Consider the following 7461-nt stretch of genomic DNA (forward strand, 5'->3'; position numbering starts at 1 on the left):
AGTCATGAAATAAATAAGAAAGATATTATTCCCTAAGAGCTTGTCCAGTACCTTTTGTTTAGAGTCTTTCTACTTTCTGTCAGCTATAACCAAGTTGCTATTTCGGGGTTAAGGAAATGAATTGTAAGTCGCGTAGTCCCCCTTCCTCCCTTGCAGTAAAAACTCTCCTCTAATAGCAGAAAGCTTCCATGCCCTATTCTCTATTTTGGAAAAGGACCTCTTACGCCAGTTGACAGTGGAAACTTTCCAGCTAGCGATTGATCCAGTTATCGGTAAAGGACAGTTGACAGAAGAAAGAAGAGAGATGAGCTACTATCACTCAAGAACTAGAAGAAGGAAAGAAATCGATTCACTTCGCCAGCCTTGAACTCCTCTTTCTTGGATCGTTGTTTGTGACAGACCGATTGAGACAGATCTAGAGATAGAGCTGCAAGGAAACACTTACCAACACCTACTGCGGATCAGGCTGAAGCTATTGTTGCATCTCCAGCTTCTACTATTGTTGCACCTCCACTCTAGCCTTGATGCGCGAGGGGCTCTTGCCGGGGAATTGAGACAGTTTCATTTTACTAAAATAGTTTCATTAGCTCCTTAGGTATTATAAGATGAGACCATGAATCGAACCAGATCGAAACATTCAGCTGTCGACGGACACACTTTGCCGGAACGTCGACCGCAAACGAAGGATAGCCAGGCCCCGGTTCCCAGGGTTAGGGTATTCCCTATTATGTTATGAGCCTACTCAGATCAGAACTAGTTTATTCTCTTTCGCCTATCAGCCGACAGGCTTTAAGCAACCTTCGCATTTCCTGCTGAGTTCCCAAGTCTCCAAGTAGGCCCTCTTGGCCACCCACGACCCAAGTGTGCGCCATATACGAACCAGTCCTACTGAAGTATCGTAGGAAAGAGTAAGCTTTCGTTAAGATAATAGCTGAAACAGTAAGTTAATTTTCTTATTTCACTAGTGTTTAAATTCTCAACCATACAAGTTAGAGTATCGATATCACATTCATTCTTATTCTTTTGTTTAAATTCTCAACCACACAAATTAATTTATTAGTAACAAATACTAGTAAATCATAAATATTTGTGTCGTCCTTGTAGGAACCGAATTCGTGAATTGAGTAAATAAACAGAAAATTAACAAACAGTTTTATTACTCATACAATACAATACAAGAATCTGAAATACAATACAGAATCAAAGAAATAAACCAAATACAATACAAAAAAAATGTAAACGGTTTGGCTGAGGATCGTGTTGAACACGGGGCCCTTAAAACAATATTTCGAGTCTCCCAAGAGAACTCGTTATTTCCCAGGGTACAACAGCCGGAGCAGTAGTACTGCCGGAGTTAACCATAAACCTGAAAAAGGTTCGAATAAAAGAAACCAGAAATGTAGAAGAAGAAGAAGTTGGAAAAACCTTGCAACAATGCTTGTGTTGTGTGTAAGGTTTGGTGTGTGTTGCAACTTAGTTTACCTCTCTATTTATAGAGGAAAAACAAGGCACAAGTTCTCCATCCCACCAATGTGGGATACACCACTATAGTATTTTCTTTCAAATACACACAATCACACATCGATATCCCATTCATCAATGTCTATTAGTGTGCATTTGTTGTGTCATAACAACCTACTAATGCACACGTAACAAATTTTCCAACAGTCCTAACATTTTCCAACAAGGATTAGCTACACTTCTTCACATATAAATGGTACTCTCTCCGTCCCTTTACAAGTGTCATGGTTTGAAAAACACAAAATTTAAGAAAGTTTGAATGATTGCATTTTTTGCTTAACAAATGACTATAATGCCATTGAAACTTATAAAATGACAAAATTTAAGAAAGTTTGAATATTTCAAAAGTGTAAACTTGAAAATTTGTTAATAAATTTTGAAAGTAGACATATATAATGGGACAAACTTAAAAGAAAATGTGGACATTTTAAAGGGACATAGAGAATATTTTTTTTCTTGTTCAAAGTACTATAAAGCACCCAACAACACATCAGACAATGTGTAGTGGATAAGGGCATTCATAATGGTAGATGAGTAAAAAGAAACTAAACGCGTCACATCAGCGCTGCCATATTAATTTTCACTAATTCATTTTCAAACACAAAAAACTCATTTCTTCTCCAATACTACATCCATTTTTAAACACTCATATATTCCACATAATCACCCACTTCTATATTGGCTTTCTATAAACTAAAATACTTTTATATAAACTAAAATAATTAAAGTGTGTGTGTGTGAGTGGGTGGGGGGTTGAAATTGGTTTCAAATTTAAATGAAAATTGAAAATTAATTACATTTGCTCACTTATCATGTTTGTTTTCATTCAGTATTATAGATATACTTTAAACTGAACACCACTTCCAATGGACATTTGTCAAGTACAAAATTCAAATTCATAACTAAACATGACATTGAAGTTGCTTTAAATCTTTATACGAGAGTTATGCATAATTGTGATGTCACGTCACCATAAAAATTTATGTAAAAAAAGGTTTAGTGTATAACCTCTTTCCAATTATTATTATTATTAATAAAAGTAAAATATAAACACATTTCAATAAAAAAAAATAATTACATTAAAAATACAACAAATACCTAAAAAATACATCAATAAAAAATAAAATATTAAAATGCATACATTATAAATTTTTGAGGCACTGAAAGCACTTTATTCAATACTATTTCCAATTCCAACAGTTGTTGACTATTGTTATGACATCAAATGTGTAGTTATCGCGAGCGTTAATTTGCCCGACCATATGTTGTCATTTTGAACACACTTGGTGCTTTGTACGATCGCTTGTTCCTCCATCCAAAACAAAGTAGTTCCAAACTCGTGGCAAAAAACCCAACGTTCATCGCTCTACGGCTCCATGTCTTCGGAAACATAAACCCAAGCCTTAGCTAACACTATTTCTTCTTCGTGACGCAATCCGTTGGGGGATGCATTTTTTATAAAAAGTTTAGTGTGTTGAGTTATTTGTTTTGAGGGAAGGAGCTGTGGTTTAAAAACATTGATAAGTGGAATTTTATAGAATATAAAATTTCAAATAAAAAATGTTTTTTTTTAACATGGAGGGATATGTAAAGGTCAAAATGCATATTCGATACATAAAACTACAAAAAAGAATGTTTTTTACTTACACCAAACCTTTTATCTAAAAAGACAAACTTTGATTCTTTGTACTACTCGAACCCCTGCAGTAACTTGTACCATCTTCCAAAAGTTCATAATATTAACTCTGCAAAAAGGAACACAACTTTTATTTTTATTGATCATCCAGAAGTACAATCTCATCTTCCCCACAATACAATTTTCTTTTTTACCTTCATCCATCACATTATAATATTCAAATGGTGTTTTTTTGATATGTGAATGCGTAAGTCCCATTCTCTAAACCAACCATGTGAGCTTGATTTTTGTTTTGTCTTGTTTATTGGTTGATCAGAATCATCTTGTTAATTTCATGCTATAGAAGATGTAAATAACATTTTGTGTTAAGTTTTACAATGTTAAATAACATTTTGTGTTATTTATAATCTAAGATTATTAGAAGATGAATAGACCATTATTTAATATTTATATAATTGTTTTCCTTATAGGGTTTGAGTACATCACATGATTAACATTGGTTTTATTATTATTATTATTAAACTGCAGTTTTGAAAGATGGACTTTGTTGAGCCACTTATTAATGAAGCTGTTAAAGTTTTCACTTACCATATGAAGAAGCATTTTAAATTCCTTGTTTACTTGAAAAAGAACGTTAAAGATATGCACGATAAAATGCTCCAGTTGAAACTTGTGGAAGAGGATCGTCGCAAAAAGTGGGAAGAAGCTGTTGCAGAGGGTCAGGAGGCGTCTCCACATGTGTTGCAACGGTTCGAGGAAGTCAACAAGTTAATGAAGAGGCACAAAGTATTCCAATAGCCTTACCCGAGGCTAGATGTCCCAATTTGATAGAGAGGCACAAATTAGGAAGAAAATCCTGTTTAATTCTTGTGAAGATTCAAGCTCTTGAAAGTTGGGGATCTACTATCATGTTTCCGAAGGCGGAAAGTAAAACCGAGGATGAGGTTGTGCCTACTTCATTAACACAAATACCGGTCTTAGCCACTTCTAAAAGAAGATTAAGCTGGCCATAATATAGTTACATGTTGCTTTATACCGCAAAATGCAGGTACACTATGTTTTATAACTATCTAAAGCTCTTGGGAGGGTGTTCAACGGATTGAATTTCGAGTATTCGTATTTTGAAAATTTGAAGCTGGATTCGAATTCGAAATTCGATTCGATTAGATTCTGTAAAAAAGAAAAATTCTATATTGATTCTAATTTCAAGTTTTTAACAACAGAAAATTCTATTGAATGAAGTTTATGTATACTGAAAGCTTGGCGTTCAACTACATAAATTAACTAATATAATATGCATTTGAAGGTGTTTGTACTCGGTTACAATCGCAATTGTTTTGTTGTTATCATTTTACTATCTGGAATTGTTGGTTGGTACTTCAAGTTCAATTGTCTTGTTAACAGAAATTGTGACATCTTTTTTCACCATGTCTATGCAGCTTGTGTTGTCATTGCTTCATTGAAGAAGACTACTTCTGCATTCACACTTTCATCTGCAAATTGTGTTTCAAAAGCATTATAACTGATAAATATGTATTTATATATATATCTCAAGGGTAGTTAAATGCTAAATATGTTAGGTGCACATGTTCCATTTGAAGTTTATGAATGAAAAATATGAATAAAAACTCTTCCAAAAATCTCCAAATTCTCTCTAGTTCTTTCTGTACTTGCATAGTTGCTTGAACTTGTTGGATATCAAGAACATACATATAATTGAAGATTAAATGAACAGGGATTTCATATATCTTAGTGTTTTATCAATACATGGATTTCATATATATAAACTACGCGGCGGTTGTGATGAACCGATGCGGCTTCTAATCTTAAACAACGTATCCCTACGGTATTTACATGAACACACACATACCCTCATACTTTAAAATTACACATATAAACCTAAGGTTAGTTTAGCCATTTCTAATAGAATTTGGGTTCAAGAACTGAGTTCTTCACACACAAAACACAAATAATCACCTCTTTCCGGATATGCTTTCTATTATAATTGCTTGGCATGTAAACCGACCGACCTCACTGTATTTAGGGGCATTTTGGTAACCATCTAAAAATTATTTGATTGATTGTTGCACTGATATGAAGAGTGAAAATTTTATGATATAGAAATTTGTTTTATTATAACTGTTAACATAGTTAACTTTGAAACAGCATAAGCCATTTGGTGATTATTTAAAAATCACTCAAGTTTTAGCTCACAGATGTGCAAAAGAAAATGGCAAGAAAATAAGGAAATTGAAGACGGAACGATTCAGAGTCATCATCTGTTACCAATCGAGCGTATTTTGCATTCCTTGAGGTAATCAACTACTTTCTAAGCACTAAAGTTTAATTGATTTCACCTTTGAAGTTGAAAGTTAGTTAATGTGATAATATTTCAGATGTCTGTTAATTTGGGGACTGAAGAATGTTGATACAGTTTATGTTTTTCGTCGATGATGTGGAAATTAGTGTTTCCTCATTACTACCAATGAAAGTACTGATTCACTTTGTTTACAACATTCCTAGGATTTTTCATTATTATGACATTATTTGCAAAGTCTATGCGCCTTGATTCTTGAGTGCGTCTAACGCTTTAGATAACTATGGCCATAGGTTGGCATTTTATTGTCATTATAATTAACTTTGAAGATTGGCTTGCCTATATGCATATCTATCACTATTAAATATGAACAAGTCATCATCATCATCGTACTCAGTATATCCCACCAATAGCAATGCTATGGTAGGGTCTGAAGAGGGTAAGATGTAGACAGTGTTGCAAGAATATACAACATTCCTTTGTTTCCACTTTAATAAAATAATTGTTTGGTTCCTTACGCTCAGTGCCCAAGTTATACCTTTTTTTTTGCATAAACAAGTAATGTGGGGGTTGAGCTGCATCCTGAAGTGTGCTACATTTTGATGTCTCTAATACCTGTAAGTCTATAACTGGGTTCTATTAATTTTCTTTTACTTGAATTATTGTTCTTTTATTATTTTGCTGTTTCGTTTAATTGTTATTGTTTACTTTTTTTAGTGCAAATTCAGAGAACTATTCATCTTCAATGCATTTTGCACAACAGAGGCAAGAATAAGATATTTTGGCTAGAAAATGCAAAAACTTTTGTTGCTACATCTTCATCTACTTATTGTGATAAATATATGTTGTAAAAATAATTAACTTTTCAGCTTGTTTGTGTAATTTGTCAGAGATCTGTCACTCGCACAAACGATAGTCAACAGTGCTGGTATCATTGTTCAAAAGGCGGATTTGACCGGTTTTATGATGAAAGAGGTGCATTCAGTTTGATTTTTCATCTTTTTAAGTTACATCTTATCCTTTCTTACCAATGACATCATGTCCCAGGTGCAAAGTACGAGTTTCCAAAGTATATCTTGAGTGACCCCACGAATATGGTTCGTTGATGTTAAGAGCCAAGAAGATATGAACACTTGAACAGACCCTTTTGTTTCTAGTTTCAAGGCCGAAACTGTGTAAATTTTGATATCTTTATTTCAAATATAGGATTTGTAACACTACAACAGCTTTAGCTTCTACATGATGTTGATATTTTGAGTGGAAGTTGTGACTTGTGACATGTAACAAATGTTTTCCACTAATATATATTTTTGTGTTATAAATTGTCGGCCCTAAAAAAACAAAATGGTGATTTCAAGTTACAATTTTTCTTGGTTATGCTATCTATATATATCCCCGTAACTCTCATATTAAGATAATACAAATCATTTACAATTACCAATTTTAACTACGATTTACAAATATGTATGTATCGAATATTTAAGAACATCAATATCCACAATTCCACATCATCAGATTCATCCTCATTAGCTGGAGAATCTGATGATTCTAATCCTATGTTGTTTGATATCCCAGATTCAAACATGTATCTTCTTTGAATAGAAACCTCTACCCTTTGTCAAAACTCATCATCCATGCTCGATAGCATCTACCAAAGCTTGAAATTTACATGATTATTCATCATATTATTATGGCATGGTATGATTCTTCCTTCAAGAGAATAGCTAAAGAAACTGCAAAACAATACCTTGGGAAGTTGTTATCAGTTCATGAAGAATTATTAATTTAGTTTTGATTGTATGAAGAAGATTACATGTTCTTTATTTCGCTAACAGAATGATTTCAACTTATATGATGTATACATTTTATCTTGTCCTCACAATGGCATCTAGCACATTAAACACTTGCATTATATACTAAAGTACAAAGTTTGACTTTTAAGTCTTTAATCAACCACATCTATACATTGTCAACCTGATAACATAAA

Source organism: Bidens hawaiensis, unplaced genomic scaffold (assembly GCF_021521415.1).
Source record: "Bidens hawaiensis isolate Kalapana, Puna unplaced genomic scaffold, B.hawaiensis_p1.1 tig00001007_1, whole genome shotgun sequence".
Classification (NCBI taxonomy): domain Eukaryota; kingdom Viridiplantae; phylum Streptophyta; class Magnoliopsida; order Asterales; family Asteraceae; genus Bidens; species Bidens hawaiensis.